The following is a 24,500-nucleotide window of genomic DNA, read 5'->3' on the forward strand; positions in this document are numbered from 1 at the left end:
ATCTGCCATTTCTGGACATTTTATATAAATAGAATCATGCAAAATGTAGTATTTTGCATTTAGTTTCTTTCACTTAGCATAGTGCTTTTGAGGTTCATCCATTTTACAGTATTTATTAGTAGTTTGTTCTTTTCATTGTCAAATCATCTTCTATTGTAAAGATTACGTTTATCCATTAATCAATTGATGGGCATTTGATTTTTTTCCAGTTTTTTACTATTATGAATAATGCTGCTCTGAACATTCATGTATAAGTCTTTTGTGGACATATACTTTTATTTTTCTTGAGGGGAAACCTAGAAGTGAAATTACTGAGTTATATGCTAGGATAGTCTTTGATGTTTCAAGAACCTGCCAAGGTGATTTCCAAAGTGGTTGAACCATTTTACAGCCCCCCGTAAAATTTCATGTATAGAGTTTTTCTTGACATTTAAAATATTTTCTAACTCCCATCATGATTTCTTGTTTGATCCAGTTGCTACTTAGAAATGTGTTTTAAAATTTCTAACTATTGGGGGATTTCCAAAATTTCATTCTATCATTAATCATTTAAACATACTTTCTACGATTTCAATCCCTTTAAATGTATAGAAACTAGTTTTACACCCTTGTATATGATCAATCTTAAAGAATGTTCTACATGTGTTTGAAAAGGTTGTGCATTCTGCATTCATTGGATGGAGCATTTTCTAAATGTCATTTAGTAGAGGTTGGTGGCAGTGTTGTCAACTCTTACGTGTCCTTGGTGAGGTTCCCTATTGTTGTTCTATCAATTTTTGTGGGTTATTGAAGTTTCCATTTAATATTGTTCAAACATATTTTTCCCTTTTTAATTCAGTTACTTTTTGCTGCATGTATTTTAGACCTCTTTTCCTCTTTATTTTAGGTGCATATATATTATTAGTTGTTACGGCTTCCTGATCAGTTGACCCTTTTATCACTATGAAATGTCCTTCTTTGTCTCTGGTAATAGTTCATGACTTAAAGTCTATTATGTCTATATTGATCTAGTCTATATTAATATAATCTATATTGATCTAGTCACTCCTACTCCCTTATGGTTACTTTTTACAGATTACATCTCTTTTCTATACTTTTTATTGCAACTTATTTCTGTCTTGGAACTGCAGTTATCCATTGTAGATATCTTATAATCGGATTTTTATATCCAGTCTGATGATATCTGGTGTGCTGGTTTGAAAAGATGTATGTACCCTAGAAAAGCCATGTTTTAATCAAAATCCCATTTCATAAAGGTAGAATAATCCCTATTCAATACTGCATGTTTGAAACTGTAATCAGATCATCTCCCTGGAGATGTGATTTAATAAAGAGTGGTTGTTAAGCTGGATTAGGTGATGATATGTCTCCACTCATTTGGGTGGGTCTTGATAAGTTTCTGGAGTCCTATAAAAGAGGGAACATTTTGGAGAATAAGTGATTCAGAGAGAACAGAGCAGAACGACATAGCCACGAGAAGTAGAGTCCACCAGCCAGTGACCTTTGGAGATGAAGAAGGAAAATGCCTCCCGGGGAGCTTTCTGAAACAGGAAGCCAGGAGAAGAAGCTATCAGATGACACCATGTTCACCATGTGCCCTTCCAGATGAGAAAGAAACCATGAACTTCACTGGCCTTCTTGAACGAAGGAATCTTTCCCTGGATGCCTATGATTGGACATTTCTATAGACTTGTAATTGGGACATTTTCTTGGCCTTAGAACTGTAAACTAGCCACTTATTAAATTCCCCTTTTTAAAAGCCATTCCATTTCTCGTATATTACATTCCAGCAGCTAGCAAACTAGAACATCTGGCTTTTGATTAGAGTGTTTACTTCATTCACATTTAATATAATTATTGATACAATGGGATTTACATCTTCCCTCTTACTACTTGTTTTCTCTATCTTATGTCTTTTTTGTCCCCCTGTTCCTTCACAGCCTACATTTTTGTTAAATATACTTGCAGATTACCCTATTAATTCCTTTGTTGTCTATTTTACCATTACAATATTTATCTTAAATTATCAGACTATTTCAGATTAATACTAACTTAATTCTGGTAAAAAACAGGTGCTTTGCTTCAACATAGCTCCATTCTCCTTCTTCGTACTATAACAATCATATATATATTATATCTATGTATATTATAAACCCAATAATACACTGTTATAATTAGTAATTTATGCAATCATATCTTTTAAAGGAGCTAAGAAAAACATTTTTTTCTATTTACCCATATATGTACCTTCTCCAGGGCTCTTCACTGCTTAGGATGGATTCAAGTTACTGACTATATCATTTCCTTATTATTATTATTTTTTTGTCTAAAGAACTTCCTTTAGAATGTCTTTTTTGTTATTGTTGTTTTGTAGGCTGTATAATGGGTCACATTTCATCCTTCTTCCATGTGAGTATCCCATTATTGCAGCATCATTTGTTGACTTTTTGCTTGTTTTGTTTTTTGTTCATTTGCTTGCTTGTTCATTTGTTTTTAAGGAAAGTGCATGGGCTGGGAACTGAGCCTGGGTTTCTCTCATGACAGGCGAGAATTCTACCACCTTTGCACTCCCCTAGAATGTCTTTTAAGACTGGTCTACAAACAACAAATTTTCTCAGTCTTTGTTTATCTTTGAATTTCTTTATTTCACCTTTATTTCTGAAAGATAGTTTTTCTGCCTATAGAATTCTTGATGGATATTTTTCATTTTACTTTCAGCACTTTGAAAATCCATTGCCTTATGGGTTCCTTTTTAATGTTTTTTTGATGACAGTCTGATAGCTGTGCATCATATTGTTGTTCCCCTGACTATTGTGAGTCACTCATCTCACTGCACTCAAGGTTTTCTCTTTGTCTGTGATTTTCAATAGTGTTTCCATGACATTTCTACATGGGACTCAGTTGGGGATTGAATCATGGCCCCCTACAAAAGGCATGTTCAGGTCCCAACCCTGGTCCTGTGAGTAAGAATGCATTTGTAAACAGGACCTTTGAAGATGTTATTAGTTAAGGAATGCCCAAACTGAATGAGCATGAGTCTTAATCCGATATGACTGAAGTCATTATATGCATAGGAAATTGGATATGGAAAAAAAGAGAAGATATAAAGATATAAAGAGAAAGGAGAAGATGCCACCATGTGCATTGCCAGGTGATGGAGAAGCCGAAGAACCCCAAAGATTGCCAGGCAGTCCGAAGATGCTGACCCCAGGAGGAAGCAAGACTTCTAGCCTCTGGAACCCAATCTGTTGTATAGTATTTGTTTTAGCAACCAGGAAACTAAGACAGACTCCCTTTGTGTTTATCCCACTTCAAGTCTGTTGAACTTCTTGGATCTGCAGATTTATTTTATCAAATTTGGGAAGTTTCCAACCATTATTTCATCAAATATTTCTGTCTTTCCCTTTTCTCTTCTTCACTCTTACTGGTACTGCCATTAGGCATATATTGGTACTCTTGAAGTTGCCCTACAGACCTCTGAGGAGTTGTTTACTTTTCTTCATTTTTTGGTTTTTATTTTCAAATCAATGATTTCTATTTATCTATTCCCTAATTCTTTCTTCTGTCATCTTAAATTGGCTATTGAGACCCCAAGCTGAGCAGCCCCAAAATAGCCCCTAGCAATAATGCCTCACTATTTTTAACTAAAGTTCAGTAATTCTTCATGAATAACTGCCTCTCAATTGATGTATAACTTCATCAATTTCCAGAGTTCCAAAATGTTTTTTTTCAGTCACTGTTTTTTGGGAGGAGAATGTGCTAAGTTTCTCACTCTAACATACTGGAAGTTCTAACTCTACGTTGCCAAGCTGACTTTTGAATAAAATTTAAAAGCTTACGCTGTACATGCATCCAGATAGGGCCAACTTTAAATGTGTTTCATTACCTGTGTTAACTTCTTCTCACAAACATACAAGAAATGCTTGGACTGTCCCATCCTCTGCGCAATTTCTGTTTCTCAATTTTTTCATCTTTCAATGAGAGTTGGCAGATAAGTACCAACCCTTAGAGTTTTTGCAATGATGAAATGAATGTTTTTCAAATGTTCCAATAAAAGGTTTTGTTGCAGTGGAAAAATGTGAATTGCTATGCAAATGTCTATCTCATGATATTGCCTCATTGCTAGTTGATGATTTGACATGGGTAAAACACAAATACCACGCATCAACTGGTTCCCCCAAATATTTAAAGGATATTCTCTTCCACTCTCAGTCAAGATATGCCTGCGATATAGGAAACCAGTCATCAACTGCCATCTACACATCAGCCAAAACTAATGAGGATCTTGCTAACAAGGAAGAAGCCACCAGGGGTGCTCACTTTCACACTTTCCCCAAAGTGCCAGCATATAACTCAGCATTAACATGAACTGAAAATACCCCAGAGACTCTTCCAGTTTTAGCATTGGTTTCTATAGTCTCTCACCTCTCACTTTCACAGCAGAGAAGATATGCCTTGGGATTAAACACTTTCTTTTAAAGGGCTTCTATCTTTTGTTTATACTTCCTTATCAAGAGTCTGCTCTTTGACTCAGAGCACTGAAGCTATGACAGTCAGCACTACCCCATTCAGTAACTGTTAAAAAATCTGAAAAAGGGATCAGACTTTGACTAAAGATAGGAATGAAGTTGATCTGAATAGGACTAAGGTAAATCAGAACACTGGGTAAAGGATGATATGGCCCATATTTTCAAACTTCAACCTCTGTGCAAGATCAAAGAGATGTTTATTTGATGCAAAATTTATATTTTAGTTAACACATTATCTAATTTAACTTGCGTGGTCAGTTTACTTGAACACAATAATTACATGGAATCTTGAATAGGGCATAAGATCTTGTTGGTTTGTACAGGTTAGTGTGATATCCAAATATATCGCAGAGTAATTTGGGCAGAGAATAAAAAAGTATTTGCAAAGTTCCTGGGGACTGGGGAGAAAGGAAGAAATATTAAACTTCCCCATCTGGGGAATTACTGATATTCTCACAAGCAGTGGGGACAAGCAATTCAATAGGCTGAGGCCTCAATCTTGGGGCTCACCCTTCTGAAGTTTATTCCTGCGAAGGTGAGGTTAAGCCTACTGGTAATTGTACCTAAGAGTCACTCTTGGAGAGCTTCTTTTGTTGCTCAGATGTGGCCTCCCTCTCTAAACCAACTTGGCAGGTGAACTCACTGCCCAGCCCCCACCCCCACCCCTGATGTGGGATATAACTCCCAGGGGTGTAACTCTCCCTGGCAACATGGGCACTAACTCCTGGGGATGAGCTGGGACCAGCCTCAGGGGAATGCGAAAGCCTTCTTGATCAACAAGGGGAAGAGAGAAATGAGACAAAATAAATTCTCGGTGGCTGAGAGATTTCAGAGTTTGAGAGGTTATCCTGAAAGTTAGTATTACACATTATATAGATTTCCCTTTTTAGTTTATGGTGTAATGGAGTGGCTAGAGGGAAGTACCTGAAACTGCTGAACTGTGTTCCAGTAGCCTTGATTCTTTTTTTTTTTTTTTTTTTAACATGGGCAGGCACCGGGAATCGAACCTGGGTCCTCAGGCATGGCAGACAAGCACTCTTACCTGCTGAGCCACCGTGGCCCACCTGATTCTTGATTCTTGAAGATAGCTTTTACAATGTGACTGAGTAATTGTGAAAACCTTGTGTCGGATGTTCTCTTATCCAGAGCATTGGACAGATGAGTTAAAAAAAAAAAAGTACAAAAAATAAATAAATAATAGAGGGAGACGAAGGGTAAAATTTTGGTAGATTGAAATACTGTGAGTCAATGAATTCAAGTAATATTTAATTCAAATTTGTTGTGCTAGTTCGATTTTTCTGTACTTTCTGTATCATTATAGTTTCATTATTTTAAGTACAACTACATTATCACTTACATATGATTAAGTACTATTTTTAAACTAATCCCCTACAATAAAATCAAACTCAGGGTGGGCCAAGGTGGCTCAGCAGGCAGAATTCTTGCCTGCCATGCTGGAGACCCGGGTTCGATTCCCGGTGCCGGTATATGCAAAAAAAAATATCAAACTCAGAAACAAACAGGTTCTCTATAAGTATCAATGCATAATATAGAGAAGAAACAATTGAATACACTAATTATTTTGCCTTCCAGGGTGGCTGCACCATTTTACATTCCCACCAACAGTAAATAAGTGGAACCGTTTATCTTGAGATACACCACAACCATGTGAGTGAGTTTTTAGAGAACCATGCATTAAAATATACCTGAGAAATGAGAAAATATGCTTATCTACTGCAATATTAAAATATATTTGCACAATTATAAAGACTTTAAAAAATCTGTAAAAAAAAAAATAAAAAGAGTCTGCTCTTTAATTAATGAAATTCATGCTCTGGCTGAAGTTATCTGATATTCCAAAACTTACCACTTACTCCCTTTCTTGACTAAAAGTTAATGAAATCCATCATTGAGAGTAATATGTATCAAAGTCTTTGTAAGTCTATGAAAATTTTGTTCATGCTTTTAATGAACAAGCAAGCCATTTTCTCCAAATCTCCAGTCCCTGAGGACTATCATTTCTTCCATCAGTAGTATTGTTAATTTAAATTTTATCCCAAATCTCTTAAATGCAGCAAGCAGTTGCTGAGATCTAGTGAGCTTCCAGGTGATTTGTCTCCACCTCAATATGCCTCCAGAGCTAAAAATAATGGAAACAAAAAGGTATTGTGCTTCTGGTCTTAGTTCTTTCTTTTTTACATTGACTAGATAGAACATAATACCATAGAAACATAAGTAATCATACATGAGGACTATGTATTGGGTTGTGTTAATACTTTATAGCTCTCTCTAGCTTAAATGGAATTTTCACATTCTTTATTTCTTATAAAAAAAACACAAATGCTTTTGAAGTTAGCAGGGAAAACATTATTATCTCCATTTTACACATCAGCAACTGAATAAAACTCAGACAAGTAAGATATCTGTTTCAGTTTGCTAAAGATGCCAAAATGCAATCTATCAGAAATGGGTTGGCTTTTTTTGTCTGTTTGTTTGTTTTTTGTTGTATGGGCAAGCACGGGGAAATGAATGGGTTAGCGTTTAACAATGGGGATTTATTAAATCACAAGTTACAATTCTAAGGCAATGAATATGTCCAAATTAAGGTATCAACAAGAGGACACCTTCACTCAAGAAAGGCCAATGACATCCAGGGTTTCTCTGCATATGGGAAGGTACATGGTGAATTCTGCTGGTCCTTCTCTCCAAAAATGTCTATATGAGAAAATTCTTTCTCTCAGCTTCTCTCAGCTCTGAGCGCTCTCCAAAATGTCTTTCCCTTAAAGGACTCCAGGAGCCAGATTAAGACCCACCTTGAATAGGTGGAGTCACATCTCCATGAAAACAACTTAATCAAAAGCTCCCACCCCAAAATAGGTCTGTCCCCATGAGACTGGATTAAAAGAACATGGCTTTTCTGGCATACATGACAGTTTCAAACCAGCACATTCCACCCTCTGGACCCCAGAAAGACATATTCTTTCCATACATAAAATACATTAATTCCACCACAATATCACAAAAGCCTTAAATCATTTCAGTATAACAATACAAATACAATACAAAGCCAAAAACAATACAAAGTCTCATCAAAATCAGTTACAGTAGTGGTCTATGCTAAGGCAAAATTCTGCTTTGGCTGTGGACCTGTGAAACTTAGAACAAATTATCTGCTTCCAGTGTACAAAGGAGGGGCAGCCATAGGATACATGTTCCCATTTCCATAGGGAAATATTGGAAAGTAAATAGGGGTCAAAGGTCCCAAACAGTTCCTAAAACCTGAAGGGCAAATTCCATTAAATTTCAAAGTCTGAGAGTCATTTATAGAATGATGTTTTATTCCTGGGACTTGAAAGAGTGGTAGTCCCACCATACCAGGGCTGACACAATAGCCCTACTCTCTGCAAACACTGGGGTGAGTTTTGCAACATTGGGACATACTGGGGAGACCACCTTGCTCGTGGCTTCACCCTCCTCAAATATCTGAATGGCACCCAGACTCTCTGCCATCTCTGGGGCACATACTCAACCCCTTCAAAACAGTGGGGTGGTAACTGGGCTCTCCCCAAACCCCGGGGAATGTGGTCAACCCTCTCAGAGGCCTGAGGTAACAACAAATTTCTGCCTGCCCTCTGCCTCTGGGGCAAATTCACCCTCTCCACATGCATGGAAGGATCTGCTCTCCTGGCCTGAGATTTCCTGTCCCCAAACTTTAGCTTCTATGATTCTGCCTTTGAATTTATTTTTCCTTCAATTTGTTCCTTTTATGTCCTTTTTAGTCCAGACTGGCAGTGATTCCATTTCTACAGATCCTACAACACTCTTGTTTTCCATGCAATATACCGGGATCACATACAATATATAGGGATCACAACTATCAAGCAATAGGACTTTCCACAAATCCTTCCTGGGTAACTCCATCTCCAATCCTGGCTTGTGCTGAACGGCTGACTGGACCCGTGTTTGGTTAAATCCTCACACTGTTCTCCAGGGTCTCATTTTCCAAAAGTTCAGAATTTTCAAAACTATTAGTTTCCTGTTTCTTTGTACCCAACAATTCAGGTCTCAGCTTAACTCTTTCCTTTCACATTTTTCTAGAAGCTGCAAGGAGAAGCCAGGCTGCATTTTCCACATTTAGTTTGGAAATCGCCTTAGCTAGATATCTGAGTCTATCACTTTCAAATTCTGTCTTCCATCCAACACTAGGATTCAATTTTGCCAAAATTCTCTGCCACTTTAAGACAAGGGTTGCCTTTTTTCAGTTTGCAACAACATAGTCATCATTTCTTTCTAAAACCTCATCAGTGGGCAAGTCATGGTGGCTCAGCAGGCAGCGTTCTTGCCTGCCATGCCAGAGACCTGGGTTTGAATCCCGGTGCCTGCCCATGCCAAAATAAATATATAAAATAAAACCTCATCGGAGATCTCTTTAGAGTCCAACAGTTTGTTCAAAGCAATAGAGGCCTTTTCTATCAAGCATATCACAATTCTTCCAGAATCTTCCCCTTATCCACTTATAAAGCTATTCCAGCATTGGTATATGCAAATTGCAGCAGCACACTTCTCTGTTACCAAAATCTGTTTCAGTTTGCTAAAGCTGCCAGAATGCAATATACCTGGAATGGATGGGTTTTTACAAAGAGGATTTATTAAGTTATAAGTTACAATTCTAAAGCCATGAAAATGTCCAAACAAAGGCATCAAGAAGAGGATACCTTCATTCAAGAAAGGGCTATTGCATCCAGGGTTTCCCTTGTCACATGGGAAGACATGTGGTGATGTCTGCTGGCCCTTCTTTCCTGGGTTGATTTCAGAATGCCTCTCTTGGCTTCATCTGTGGGTCTTTCCTGAGCATCTCTCAGGACATTCTGTCTCAAAGCCTCTACTCTCCAAGCATCTGTGCTTTCTCCAAAATAAGTCCTTCTTAAATGACTTCAGTAAGCAGATTAAGACCCACCTTGAATGGGTGGAGTCACATCTCCATGGAAACAACCTAATCAAAAAGTCCCACCCAACAATAGGTCTGCCCCCATAAGATTGGATTAAAAGAACATGGCTTTCCTGGTCTACCTAACAGCTTCAAACCAGCCACTGCCCTTGGGAAACATGAATGGATCCTATAATCTTTGTAATGGAATACGAATTCCTAAAGCTAAAAGTGTATCATATTCTTCAAGCAACTGAAGAATTTCAGAATTTCATTTAATTTGAAATTCTGGGGAACTCAGAGCCTTTTGACTTGATGTGCCGAATGATAAATGCCTTACTAGGAAGCAATGCCTATTAAACCAGTTCTCCTGATGCCTTATAAAAATATCACTAAAGCCTGCTACTCAGAATGTCTTCCAAACTCAGCTGCATCTGTGGGAGCAGCTTTACATGCATTATGGTTAATTTACTTCACAAAGGAGTAAAAACTGTCTTTCTGACATGTGTAATTCTAATCCTTGGGCCTGTTAACCAAGAAGATTTTTCGTAGGAAAAACGGCTTTCAGGTACATTTGTATCACAAGAAAGTTCTCTTGTAAGGCATGAAATGTTTGATGTGAAAATAGTGGCTTTGCTTATAGAATACTTTCACCCAGTCATTTTTGTTGCCACTTTCCTCTCTTTGGGATTCTGAATTTCTCTAGAGACTCTAAGCTGGGATAAAGCTGATTTGGGAGGTGTCCTGGAGTCAGCCCCTCTTCAGCCCTGCAGAACAGGCAAGGGTGGTTCTATACATAGTTTTGAAGTGGTGCTTGTCACTGTTTGCCTTGCGTTCTTGTTCTCGGTGGTATTTCTGGACTCCCTCTGTTTGCTGGTTTGAAAGGAAGTATGCCCCCTAAGAAAAGCCATGTTTTAATATGGATCCCATTTCTTAAAGGTAAAATAGTCTCTATTCAATGTTGTGTATTTGGGACTGTGATGGGATCATCTCCCTGGTTGATGAGATTTAGTCAAGAATGGTTGTTTAACTGGATTAGGGGATGACATGTCTCCACCCATTTGAGTGGGTCTTGATTAGTTTCTGAAGTCCTATAAAAGAGGAAACATTTTGGAGAATGAGAGACTCAGAGAGAGCAGAGAATGCTGCAGCACCGCGAAGCAGAGAGTCCACCAGCCAGCGACCTTTGGAGATGAAGAAGGAAAACGCCTCCCGGGGAGCTTCATGAAACAGGAAGCCAGGAGACAAAGCTAGCAGATGATACCGTATTCGCCATGTGCCTGTCCAGCCGAGAGAGGAGCCCTGACTGCATTCACCATGTGCCTTTCCAGATGAGAGAGAAACCCTGAACTTCATCGGCCTTCTTGAACCAAGGTATCTTTCCCTGGATGCCTTTGATTGGACTTTTCTATAGAATTGTTTTAATTCTCGGCCTTAGAACTGTAAACTAGCAACTCATTAAATTCCCCTTGTTAAAAGCCATTCCGTTTCTGGTATATTGCATTCCAGCAGCTAGCAAACTAGAACAGATTTTGGTACCGGAGAGTGGGGTGCTGCTGCAGTTTGCAAATACCAAACATGTTGGAACGGCTTTTTAAATGGATATGGGGAAGATTCTGGAAGAGTTGTGAAAAGCTTGATAGAGAAGGCCTAGAATGCTTTGGAGAGACTGTTGGTAGAAATGTGGACTCTAAAGACACTTCTGATGAGGCCTTAGACAGAAATGAGATCCGTGTTATTGTAGACTGGAAGGAAGGCGATCCTTGTTTTAAAATGGCAGATAATCTGGCAAAATTGACTGGTAGTTTTGGCTGGAAGGCAGATTTTAAAAGCCATGAACTTGGATATTTAGCAGAAGAGATCTCCAAATTAAATGTCGAAAGTGCAGTCTGGTTTCTCCTTGCAGCTTATAGTGAAATGCGACAGGAAAGAGATAAGCTGAAAACTGAACTCTTGAGTAAAAAGAAACCAGAAGTTGAGGTCCCGGAAAATTCTGGGCCTACAGAAAGGGAGACTACAAAGTATAGTGTGGATTTAACCAAATGTGGAACCAGCCAGCCATTTCAGAGAAAGTCAGGATCGGACATGGAGTTATCCAGGAAAGATTTGTGGAAACTCCTTATGTCTGATGGGCATGATCCAAGGCTACTGCATAGAAAGCCAACGAGAGTGCTGTGGGACCTGTATAAACAGAGCCGCTGCCAGTCTGGACTGAGGGGTTCAGAGAAGGGACACATTGGAGGAAAAATAACTTCAGAGGCAAAACCGTGGAGGCTGAGGTCTGAAGTCAAGAAGCCTCAGGCCAGGAGAGTGGACCCACCCAAGCCCGTGGAGAGGGTGAGTTTGCCCCAAAGGCAGAGAATGGGCCTTCCACCTCGTTGCAGTGGGAGAGTCATGCCGCCTCAGGTCTTGGAGAGAGTGAAGCACGTTCCTTGGGGTTTGGGGAGAGCCTGGCTGCCACCACATGGAGGGGTTGAGTGTGGGCCCCGGAGATGGCAGAGAGCCCCGGTGTGGCCCCAATGCTTGGAGAGGGTGGAGCCAAGAGAAAGGTGGTCTCCCCAATATCCCCCAAGGTTGCATTCAGAGAGAGGCAGGCGTAGGCATTTGGAAAGGGTGGGACTGCCACTTTCTAAAGCCCTGAGGATAAATGACTCTCAGATTTTGAAATCTAATGGACTTTGCCCTGTAGGTTTTCGAAACCGTATGGGTCCGGTGACCCCTGTGTTCCTTCCTCCCTATGGAAATGCATATACATATCTTATGAATGTTCCTCCTTTGTATGTTGGCAGCAAATAACTTGTGAGTTTTCAAAGGTCCAGAGCAAATGGAGAGAATTTTGCCTTAGGACAGACCATGCCTGTAACTGATTTGATGAGATTTTATACTGTCTCTAATTTGATACTTTGTTTGTATTGCTACTGAAAGGTTTAAGGATATCTGATATTGTTATGAAGTTAATATATTTGTATATGGGAAAAACATGTCTTTTTTAGGGGCCAGAGGGTGGAATGTGCTGGTTTGAAAGGAAGTATGCCCCCTAAGAAAAGCCATGTTTTAATATGGATCCCATTTCTTAAAGGTAAAATAGTCTCTATTCAATGTTGTGTATTTGGGACTGTGATGGGATCATCTCCCTGGTTGATGAGATTTAGTCAAGAATGGTTGTTTAACTGGATTAGGGGATGACATGTCTCCACCCATTTGAGTGGGTCTTGATTAGTTTCTGAAGTCCTATAAAAGAGGAAACATTTTGGAGAATGAGAGACTCAGAGAGAGCAGAGAATGCTGCAGCACCGCGAAGCAGAGAGTCCACCAGCCAGCGACCTTTGGAGATGAAGAAGGAAAACGCCTCCCGGGGAGCTTCATGAAACAGGAAGCCAGGAGACAAAGCTAGCAGATGATACCGTATTCGCCATGTGCCTGTCCAGCCGAGAGAGGAGCCCTGACTGCATTCACCATGTGCCTTTCCAGATGAGAGAGAAACCCTGAACTTCATCGGCCTTCTTGAACCAAGGTATCTTTCCCTGGATGCCTTTGATTGGACTTTTCTATAGAATTGTTTTAATTCTCGGCCTTAGAACTGTAAACTAGCAACTCATTAAATTCCCCTTGTTAAAAGCCATTCCGTTTCTGGTATATTGCATTCCAGCAGCTAGCAAACTAGAACACTCTGTAAAGCAAAAGCTGTGTTGAATAAATCTGTGTAGTCTCCCAAACATATAGGATAGGAGCACTTATGGATTATGTGCATGGCTATAGAAATGGAAGGAAGGAAGGAACGAAAGAACGAAGGAAGGAAGGAAGGAAAGAAATCTCCAACTGGTATGAACCCCGACTATAGAACTACATTTCTGCTCTAGGTCCTAACAGACAAATATTTCCTAGAATTTTTTTCAACCTGTCATATTTCTTGGGTTCATAAATGAACATTCCATATATCCTGATATCCAGAGTTTTTCACTGTATTTTGACAATTTTAACATAGGGAAAGGGGAAGATGGGAAATTTTATTTCTACATTTTATTTCTACAAATATTTATCAAATGGCACGGTGTGCTGGATGCTGTGCTAATAATACGAAGATCCATTCAAGTACAAATAAATTCAATGAGTATTTGATAAATGTGTCAGAGACTGCTCCTGGTATGGAGAATACAGCAGTTAACCAAACAAAGTCACCGTTCTCATGACCTCGTGGCAGGGCCATGTAACTAGTCTCACAAATGGAGTATTAATAGTGATACGTGCCAAGGTGGCTCCTATGCAAACATGTCCTCTACAGCGTCTTTTCTTCCTTCTGGATGTCCATGAAATATCAGAGATCATATGTCAATATGCCAGACACTCTGTCAGCCTTGATCGTTGAATAATTTTATTAGCAGGGCTCTAACCGCCACCATCACTAACAGGACACCTGCATTGGACTCTGTAATGTGAACAAGAAATATACGTTTATTATATTAGGTCACTAAAATTTGAGGCCTTGTTTATCACAGCAGTTAATGTCACCTTCACCAATATACCCAACCACCTAACATTCAGACATGGTAAAGGTCTTTTCATCGTAACTTAGGCATCCCCTCCCCAGGAAATTTTTCCTGAATTGCCCACCCCACTCACCACACTAGGATAAATGCTCCATTTAACACTCCCACATTTACTTCACTTACTAGGTTGCTTTAAAATTATGGTGTGCTTTTCACCTTCACTAATATGTGAGCTCCTTGAGAAAATGGAAGATGTTTTATTCTCCCTTATCTCCCTGGAGCACATGGTAAAGATTGGCACTAAGGAGGCATGTGACAAATATTTGAATGGAATATAAAATATATTATGTTTGAGGGAATATTTTAGGTGGCAGATGACTGGAAGGGTGGGTCTGAAAATTTAGAGGTGCACCACCAACTCCGAAAATGCTACTCTAACTGCAACATGGGATTGACAATTGCTCTAAAATTACTTGCAAATCTAAAGATCCACATACGGATTGGAGGCCAAGATCAAAAGTGCATCAATTAGAAACCACAGATTCATCCAGTTACACTTATACTATTCTGAAAGATATATATTACAACAGGAAGCACTACATTTCCAAATAACCATTAAAAGAAAATCCCCCATCTTGCAGGAGGTATCCGGTTCTGGAAACTAGAGCAGAGACATCTAAGAAGTCAGGCAAACTACTCTCCAAACTCACCTGCTAACAGCATCACCCTGGTCAAGTTATATTTCCTCCCTGAGCATTGGTCCCTTCTCTCATAAAAATGGATAGAACATATAAAAATAGCATATGTGAAAGCTCCTGGCACTCAGAAATTACTCAATAAATGCAAGTTTCTTTTCCTTCCTTCTGCAGAATAGATTACTTACCAACAAAGTCCAAGGCCTAAATTAGCGATAATTGCAGCAATCACCTGTCCTAATTCCAAGAAAGCCCATTGATTGAAAAGATATTTTTTGCAACATACACACATATTTGTATGTTAATATATTTGTATGTAGCCTGCTGTATATAGATACATAGGAGCAATCTGAGCCTAAAACAGTTGGTATCTCCAAAAGCATATAAACAAATATGAGCTACCACAATCTGTTACAATGTATCAGTTAGTATTTGCTATATAACAAATTGCAGTGGCTTAAAATAATAAGCATCCCTTTGGCTCATGATTCCAAGAGTCAGCAAAATGATTGGTTCTTCTGCTGGTTTCAGCTGGGCTCACTCATGTGTCTGAGTTGCAGCGCAGGCTGGAGACTATGCGGGTAACAGCTGTGTGCCCGGCATCGCCCAGCAGCCTAATCTGGGCTCACTCGCAGAGAAGCTCAGGGTTCAAGAACAGCAAAACAGCAAGCCCGTGCTTGCTTCTGCTTGTGTCATGTTTGCTGGAGTCCCATCAGCCATCGCAAGTCACACGGGCAATCCAGATTCAAGGAGCTGACAAATAGACTCCACCTCTTGCAAGAAGGAGCTAAAATTGTGGCCCTTTTGTAAACGACTACATTTAACCATCAAGACCGCAGCGGGATCGCAACCACAGAGCTGGACTGCTGCGGTATCTCTGATGTGCACGCAGACCACTCCAGCACCTGTATCCATAGAAAATGTCTTAAATTCTTAAATGTCTAGAATTTTCCAGAAGGCTGAGACAAGGATGCTTGTAAGAATGGTATCTACATCATAAGAGAGTTGCTGTCGGGTGCACGGGTAGTTTAGTGGTTAGAATGCCCGCCTTTCATGCGGGAGACCCGGGTTCGATTCCCGGACCATGCACCCCCCCTCAAAAAAAAGAGAGAGAGTTGATGTTTTTCAGTGGTATAATTAAAAGCATTTGACACAGAGTCTGGCAAATAGTAAGACTCAATATGTGTTTCCTTCCTCTGCCATTTTCCTTCATAAGGACGAGGTAAGAAATGTTATGCACCCTGGGAAATGGCTGTCTGCAAAGCATGTAGGCATGACACTATCTGGATATATACTGCCTTATGCCTGGAAAACTGTACTGGTTAAAAGTTCCAGCAGAGGAAGAGAAAACCTAATTTAGAAGAGGTAATCAAGAATCTCCATAGTCCAAAAGAGATGATTTCCCGGTTGTGCAGAGAACCAATCATCGTGCATTCTGAAGACAGAAGTAATTTCGTGAAACTGCATGAGGTTTCCCCAGAGAGGGGAATTTCATAAAGCCCAAAGGTCGCAGCTATGCAGTGAAGTAGAACTATTCTGAATCTGTGACACAACGGAAAGAATTGCTGGATTTTCTGCTAAAGAAACATGACCCCATTTAAACTCTTAAAATACATACTATATTCCTGCGGTTACCTGCAGGTGATTTGACTGAGACACTGACTCCTTCTATGCATTGCATCATCTCAAAATCAGGAAACCCCCTTTGGTTTGTTTTGTTCATTTCTTGTTTCTTGCTAGTTAGTCTCCATATTGTATTGTTTCCTCCCACTTTACATTCTTTTCTCTACCTTAACCTACATCTTTTCTTTCCTTGAAACTATGATATTCAACTTTCCCTTTTCCTGTGAACTGTTACTGCTATCACGAGAACAATGTGCTCCCCAGATTATTTTCCCAAATGGGTTTCTCCTTAGTCACCCATTTCCTTGTGTCATCCCCTTTTGTAATCAGTGCACACATTTACAAGATGGGGCTCCCCAAAGAGCCTTCCATTCTAGAGCCAAGTTGGATTTCTCTCTCTGTAAGACACTGGGTGGTTTGTCTGAGGCTGAATCCTAACCACCAACTGGAAGGTCTCAGGGGTTAAACCAGTAGGTATGTGCATATGTCAGAAACATGTGCCGGCAGTCCTTAGCTCCAGGTGAGGACGCATGATCCTCCCTCCACCCCTGGCTTCAGCAGTGGGCGCTTTGCCCATTGGCATCCAATTCCTAGGTTGACTACCTAGCTCAACGAAAGACAATTGTCAGTCTATAGTCTTTCTCCAAGGAACTGGAATGAAGAAAGGGAAAATCAGGCAGGGAACCGTAGGAGATCAAAGGGAGCTATCCTCAGGTGGAGAGGCCAGAGAGGTCCTCATGACCAGCTGTGAGCTGATGTGGTAATAGAACAGGAAGTAAGCAGAAGCTATAAGGTAGACAGAAGATATCTATATCAATATCCATTTTATATCAAGATCTATATATTGAGCTAGCAGATATAAGAGAGAAAAACACAGCCATGACATGTGGCAGATTACTTGAGAAAATCCACTTTGTTTTTTCTTTTGCAGTCACCTTCCATCCAGAACCATTGATTTCCTAAGGCCTGGTTGTCCAGCTTTCCCTGGGTTGCTGCCTAAATATACTAATACAACCACTGCTCACTCCTGCATATACTCAGCATTAAAGAGGTAGCGTAAGGGAGCCTTTATTACTTGGCTAAAGAAATCCGTGTTTAAAATATGGTGGAGAAATTTTTCCCTGACGGTTTCTGAAGAAAAACCTGCCACTGTAGTGTGCTGACAACACTGTGTTCAGATAAAACCTGCTTCCCAGGGGATGCTTTAGCATCTGGAACAATCGAGGGGTCGGCCTGTGAATTCAGAGACCCTTGGACATCCCTAGAGAAGGGTTTTGTGCACATGCAAATAAATGTCTTAAAGTGAATGAATGGTCACAAATAAAAGCCCTCTGGTTTGTGAAAGGCAATTTCAGATTTCCTTAGGAATCAAAGCACCTCTTTGGTAGGAATTTAAGAGAATTTAGCCTCCATGCAAGCTATTCACAGAGGAAGACACTCATCTTTTTTTGTTCATTCATTCACGCATTCATTCAACCAACAAACAATTATTGGGCCAGGCACAGTTCTACGTACTGGGGATAAAACAATAAGTAAGACAGACCACAGACGTATAAGCACATAAAGATACATCAAGTGCAAAGTATAAGGAGGACCATAAAGCAGAGGAGGAGAGGGTGCTATTTTAGATAGGTCGGTCAAGGGGTTCACATACATTCGTGTTCATTATCACTTTAGTGTAGGTTAGGCAAGCAGAATGAACTAAAGCATTGCAAATAACGTCTATATGAGAGTTAGTGAGAAATAAAACACTGAAAACGAGTGAAGTTGGAGGCTCTAAAGGAATAAAAATGATGGCCTTTTTGGGCCACTGAGAGGGGCCAGCTCTCTTATCTGGCTGTGCTCAGAGAGAACTTGAAGAAGGCCTGGCCCAAGTGAGGGACTTAATCATTGGCATTACCATTCAATGAAGAAACCTGTCCCTGGAGATCCCTAACACAGCCTTCACCAGCCACCAGTCACCGGGCCTTACAGGGGAGAGTGCAGCCAAACAGGCAGGGCACTGCTGTGTTTATCCAGAGGCCACAGAGTCTTATCCCAGGAATTTAATTTTGCCCTAGTACAAAGTCTCTGGCCTACCTGAAGTCTCAGTCTTATAGAAAGACTGGGTAAGGGGGAAAAAAGGGTAAAACAAATGCTGTGTTTTGTATGAACTTCCATATAGCTAACAAGGAACCATTCCCGAGACACCTCATGTAATAAGCTGCCATGCAGTGACGCCCACGTGCCTTTTCTCCTGCCCCAGCCCACGCCTCCCGGCGGGCAGGGACAACATCTTGTTTTTGTTTTAGCCTCCAGCACATAGCATTGCAGTTAGCTACGGCAAGAATTTAATATACGTCTGTGGAATAAGCAAGACCAAATCAAATGAAATGATTTGCAAGAGTGGTGGCTCCCTTGTTCTAGGGAGGTTATTTTTTTTAAAGCAATCAAAAAATTCAAAAACGATGAGGTCCTTTCTGTTATTATCTGCTTTATATTATATTTACTGGGGTTGGGGTGGGGGGACAGCAGGTGGAGTGTATACACAGGTAGCTGTGAGTGTGAACTTAAAAATATATATAAATGTTTAGAGCTGGGGAATTTTAAAATGGCTTTTAAGGTGAAGGTTCTGAATCCCTTGGAAAGAGAAGCATGATGAAGCAACTGCTCCCCTCCATGGCATTCCAGAGCCCTGACCTCAGTCTTGTGCTCCCTCTCCTGTGCTCATGCAGCAGACCCTGGTGGATTCTTGCTGCCAACACATGGGGACTAGACAGAGCTTGTTTGGGCGCATACTGCCCTCGGGGAAAGAAATGATAGCAGCCCCCCAGCTCTATCTCACTACCACGTCAGACACTTCTTCACTCCAGCTGCCTTGCTGGGCACCTTTGGTCCCAAAACAATTAGGCACTAAGAGGCCTGACCGTGCATTCTGTGTGCTGGCCACACCTGCCAGTTTGAGCACGAGGACGTGTTTTTAAATTTGTAAACAGGGATAGCAACAGTTCGTGTTGCTCAAATTAGTAGCAAGCTCACAGAATCAATGGAGCTTAAAAAAGCGCTCAAAGTGATAAGTATCAAATGCGGGAATGCCCACCCACCAAATTAGCGTACAGGCGAGTACAAAACTCTGTCAAGAAAATAAGTACATGCTGGGCTGTGCTGAACCGGCAGCCCTCCATGGCATCAAATAATGGGAAAGGGGAGCAATTATCCAGTGAAAGCAGGCCGTGGTCTCTGTCAAGAGAAATCAGGTTCAAAGGGCATTTGGGCCTGACTCATTGAAACAATTACAATAGTTAGTGTACTGCCTTCTCCTATTCTTCACAGATTCTAGCGATAGGATTTGTGAGAGGGTTAGGTCTTTGTAGGCCAGGCAGGCTTCCAGCAGAGAGAAATACCGAGAAGATCATGGTCAGGGGCAGACCAAGGGGCCGCGGAATGGAATGCAAAAGACTGGAAAGAGTTGGCGTCCTCACTGAATCCTTTACTGAGTGTGTGATTACGGGCAAATTACCAAAATGCAACGGGTCCTTCATTTCCTCATCTGTACAGCCCAGAGAGTGTAATGACCTAGCAGAGCGGACAAAATGAAAGCAAGTTCATAGAATGTACAAGACATTCTATTAGGATATAGGGAGAAATGACTAGAACTTCTATTTGCATTAATTTTTTTTTCAGGAGCAGGCACGGGGAATTGAACCGGGTCTCCAGCACAGCAGGTGAGAACTCTGCCACTGAGCCACCGTGGCCCGCCCTCTATTTGCATTAATTTTTATCTTATTCTCTTGTTAATTTCTCACTTTATATATGTCTTAATGTAATGGCAACATATAGGGAGAGAGAATTTAAAAATTAACGTGTGGCCAAAATAGCTTGGAGGCTGCTGGTTTAAAACACTATGTTTTGAGTTAGAAGAACAGGGATTCAAATCTCCACTCTGCCACTTACTAGTTGCCTAATGTTAGGCAAATTCTTTAATTTCTCTGAGCCTCACTCTTGATATGTATATTACAAGGATAATAATAGCACCTATATCATCAGATTGTTATGAAGAGTAGATGAGTGCTTAGTGTGGTGCCTGGCAAGAAGTAAGAGTGAAATAGATAATAGCTATTATTACTCACCAACAAAATGGAGATGATAACTCCTTTCTTGCCAAATTGTTGTGAAATGTAATGACATGGTATATTTTAAAGCACTTGTAAAGTATAAAATTCCAGACAAGTATGAGGCACTATTTTTTACTGCATATTGAAAAATGTGGTTATTTTCAAATGCTAGAGTATAAGATCATTTAAGTTTAAACCTTTCTTTAAGGTAGCACCTCACTTTCATTCATACCTTTGGTATCATAGAGAGGCCTATGAGAAGAGGCTCAGAGGACTACTACCCTGAGATTTTTTTTCTATAAAACAAAAAAAAAATTAGATATTACCTGAGCAGGTTTTGTGGAGGCTCGCTAAGGCCATGCTGCTACATTCACCCTTTCACATGTTAGCATTTTCTAATGAAGAACACTATGTAGTCCCAGGTTCTTATCCTTTAAAATTGAGGGTAGAAACTTACAATGGTTTGTCCAAATAAAGCAGTGCTTCAGAAAACTTGGATTTATGCATTTAATGGGATCTACAAAATCCTAGGAAATTGTGCCAAACTAGGCTTAGCAAACAGGGCTGGCTCCCAGAGAATGCTTTTTAAACGGAAGAAAACATAACTAACTCAATTCCAACTTTCTTTTGGGAGAGTAAATGCTTTATAGCTGGAATCATCAATGTTTGAGCTCCAGCAATGTCATACCACACTGGTTGGCAGAGCAGTGAATAAAATAAGGTGCATATATCTTTCCTTCCCCTACTGAGCCATGTTTAATGCCTGTCTCTTTCAAGGACTCAGAGGAAAGCTGGAAAGGTGAGTTCTAAGAGGTCTGTGAACCGGATAGCACCATGGAGATATGCTGGAACTGAATTTTGACAGTGAAAAGACATGCGAGAGGGCTCACCAAAACCACACAGGGTAACAATCTTGAACTTTACCTGAGCTCTGTATCCTGGGAAACAGTGATGGTCAAGAAATCCACTCACCCTTTTGTGTTCCAAAAAAAGTAGCTTGTGCCAAAAACCACCCTTCCCTTTTTGACTTAGCTAAGACTTGCGGATGGGTGACCAGCTCATTTACCTATGAAAGACCCAGGTACAGACCCTCCAAATTCCCGTTCTTTGTCTCATGCATAAATGGTTAGGTGAACCATTTGTGCCCACTGGCCAATCTCAACAAAACGACCGCTAACTTAAATTGACCAAACTTGATCAGACTTCTCTCTTTCCTCCTGAACTTTTAGCTCACCCCCAGGCTTAAGCAAGAACTGGAATACAGAACAAGCTTCCTTTAAAGGCCCTTCCAAGAAAAGAATCTGCATTGACCACAAAGAAAAACACTGTTGTTCAAAAGGTCGATCAGGCCATCAGATAACCCTTTCTCCCACACCTGGTTCTTTCTAGTCTGTTTACTTCTCCCTATAAAAGAAAAGTCCTTTTCTGCCTGATGCTTCAAACATTTGTAGGTCTTCTAGTCAGCTCATTCTCCCTTCTGTGAGAGGACATTCCCTCCCCTCATTGCAATAATCCTTTAGAATAAAGTCACTCCTTACCAGGTTCATTTTTTTTTTTTTGACAGAAGAAATCTACATTCTTTATGCTACACCTGGTGTTTTCGTCTAAATTTTATATTTTTATATTAATCTATTAGCAACTATATATTGAGCTCATTCTTGGTGCTGGAGATAAAATAATAATAACAACAAACGCCCTATCTAATTTAAGAATTTAGCTTAAATAGAGTAGATCGTTTTTTGAAAAATATTTAAAGCTTCGATCATTTATATAATTAGTAAGAACCATTTCATAGATCCCAACATCTAAAATTTGTAAAACTCTCTCCTGAACTCAAGACTTGGGTCAAGAAATACAATTTTCAACTAGAAATCTCCATTTGGGGCAGGCCACGGTGGCACAGCAGGCAGAGTTTTCGCCTACCATGCCAGAGACCTGGGTTCGAGCTTATTCTATTGAGGGAGGGGTAAGAGTCACAAGAAGTATTTAAACAATATATAAACAAAATATCTAAACAATATATTAAGAGTTCTGGAGAAAAAGAAAACAACGTAAGTGAGAAAGGGCATACTGACTTGAGGATGATTTGATATTTCATATATCGTAGGTAAGATTTCATTCACATGAATAGACCTAAAAGAAAGGGTGGCATGAGCTTCACCGTCATCTGGGAGAAGAGAGCTCTAGGAAGAGGAAAACCAAGTACAAAAGCCCTGTGTTTGGGGCTGTGTTTGGGATGTTCTAGGAATAGCAAAGAGGCCAGTGTAGCTGAAGTGTGGTAAGCAAGGACTAGGAGATAAAATGAGAGAGTTCGTATGTTCTAAGTTATGCAGGGGTTGTAGGCCACTGTCAGGACGCTGACTTTTACTCTGAATGAGATGGCAAACAAGTAAGAATTTTGAGCAGAAGTCCCTTGTCTGACTAAATTTTAAAAGAATTTCTCTGGATTCTAAGTGGAGAACAGACTGGGAGGAGAACAGTGACGAAAAGATGGAGCCTATTTAGAAGTCTATTGCAACAGTTCATGCAATAGTTTGAATGAAGGTGTGAAGACTGTGGTGAGGGAGGGAGGCAGGATGTGGGAGGTTGGAATTAGTTTGGAGCACATTATGTTTTATATGCTTGTTAAACATTAAAGTGGAGATTTCTTTTTTCTTTCTTTTTTTTTTTTTTTTGGCATGGGCAGGCACCAGGAATCGAACCGGGTCTCTGGCATGGCAGGTGAGAACTCGGCCTGTTGAGCCACTGTGGCCTGTCCAAAATGGAGATTTCTAGTTGAAAATTGTATTTCTTGACCCAAGTCTTGAGTTCAGGACAGAGTTTTACAAGTTTTGGATGTTGAAATTTATGAAATGGTTCTTACTTATTACGTAAATAAAGTTTTAATTGTTTGTGAAAAAACGATCTACTATATTTAAGCTAAATATCTGTACTTATTTTGCTTTATCTACTTTATCTATCTACTTTGTCTGATATGGTACATATTCTTTTTGCCTCAGACCTTTGCACTTTGTTCCCTCTACCTACCAAGGTTACTCAAAGTGCAACTAGATAAAAAGCATGAGCAAGAGTATAAATTAACACACAACTTCCGTCATCAAGGTAACCTTGCTATTAAAAAAAAAAAAAGTCAGCTGAATGGAACAGTGTGCTTAATGATGTAGTTGATTTACATTCGGTAGCAATCTCTATCTCATCGCTAAATGGAAGCAAATATTCATGGACCACAATTTAAGAGGCACTTATCTAGACCATCGATGTTTCCCAGAGAACTACATGGTTCTTCTTTAGCTCAATCAGGTCCCCGAACAAATGTCAGTTTCTCAGAGAAACATTAGCTTCTAAGATGGCTGCTACACTTACTAACCTTGTTTACTTTGCTTTAGTTCTCTTTATAGCATTTATCATCATTTGACTTTATATTATGTAATTATTGATTTAGTTTGTCTCCTCCATTGAAATGCAAGCTCAGTTAGGGCAAGAACTTTCTTTCACTCAGTTATATCCCAAGTGTCTAGAAAATTGCCTTGCACATAAGCAGATACATAATAATGAAAATGAATGAAAATGGACATAATGAATGTAATGAACCATGTCTACTAATTTCAGTGCCCATTAATATCCTTTAGATTCCTTTCATCTAAAAAATCTTTGGCCTTCTCTATTCTCAACATTTTGTTTTCCTTATTTTTAGGTATAGTCCTTGTAAACAGTATATTATGGGGTTTAGGGTTGTTTTAGTTTTGTTTTTAACTAATCTGAAAGTTTATCACTTTTAAACAAGGAATTTATACCATCAAAACTACTGTTTAACGTATGTCAATTCTCATACTTTTTTTTAGATGCCTGTACAATTTTTGTTATTATATATTCTGCTATATGGACTGTGTTTTACAAATATTTTCCCCATCAGGTGTTCTGGGGTTTTCTTTACTTATCACATCAGGAATGAAAATCTATCTTGATTTCTTCCCTTATTATTTGTAATTAATAAATTGGGAACTTATACGTCCCTGTGTCCTAACCTAGCCATCTTTGATTATTGATTTTTCTGGTTTTCATCTCCATGTATTCCTTCCCATCCCCAAATTATCTCTATTTTATAAAAACTTATCATAAAATCATATATGGATCAGAAGTTTGTT

The 24,500-nt window shown here is 39.8% G+C and overlaps 1 non-coding gene and 1 pseudogene across 1 annotated transcript; one reads left to right on the forward strand and one right to left on the reverse strand.

The window, feature by feature from the left end:
• The window catches only part of LOC143690367 (PHD finger protein 10 pseudogene), a 52,848-nt pseudogene that overhangs the window by 13,834 nt on the left and 14,514 nt on the right, over positions 1-24,500 (reverse strand).
• Positions 15,656-15,727, forward strand: TRNAE-UUC (transfer RNA glutamic acid (anticodon UUC)). The gene has a single exon. It is a non-coding gene; the product is annotated as a tRNA-Glu (tRNA).

This window comes from Tamandua tetradactyla, chromosome 7 (assembly GCF_023851605.1).
Source record: "Tamandua tetradactyla isolate mTamTet1 chromosome 7, mTamTet1.pri, whole genome shotgun sequence".
NCBI classification, from domain to species: Eukaryota; Metazoa; Chordata; class Mammalia; order Pilosa; family Myrmecophagidae; genus Tamandua; species Tamandua tetradactyla.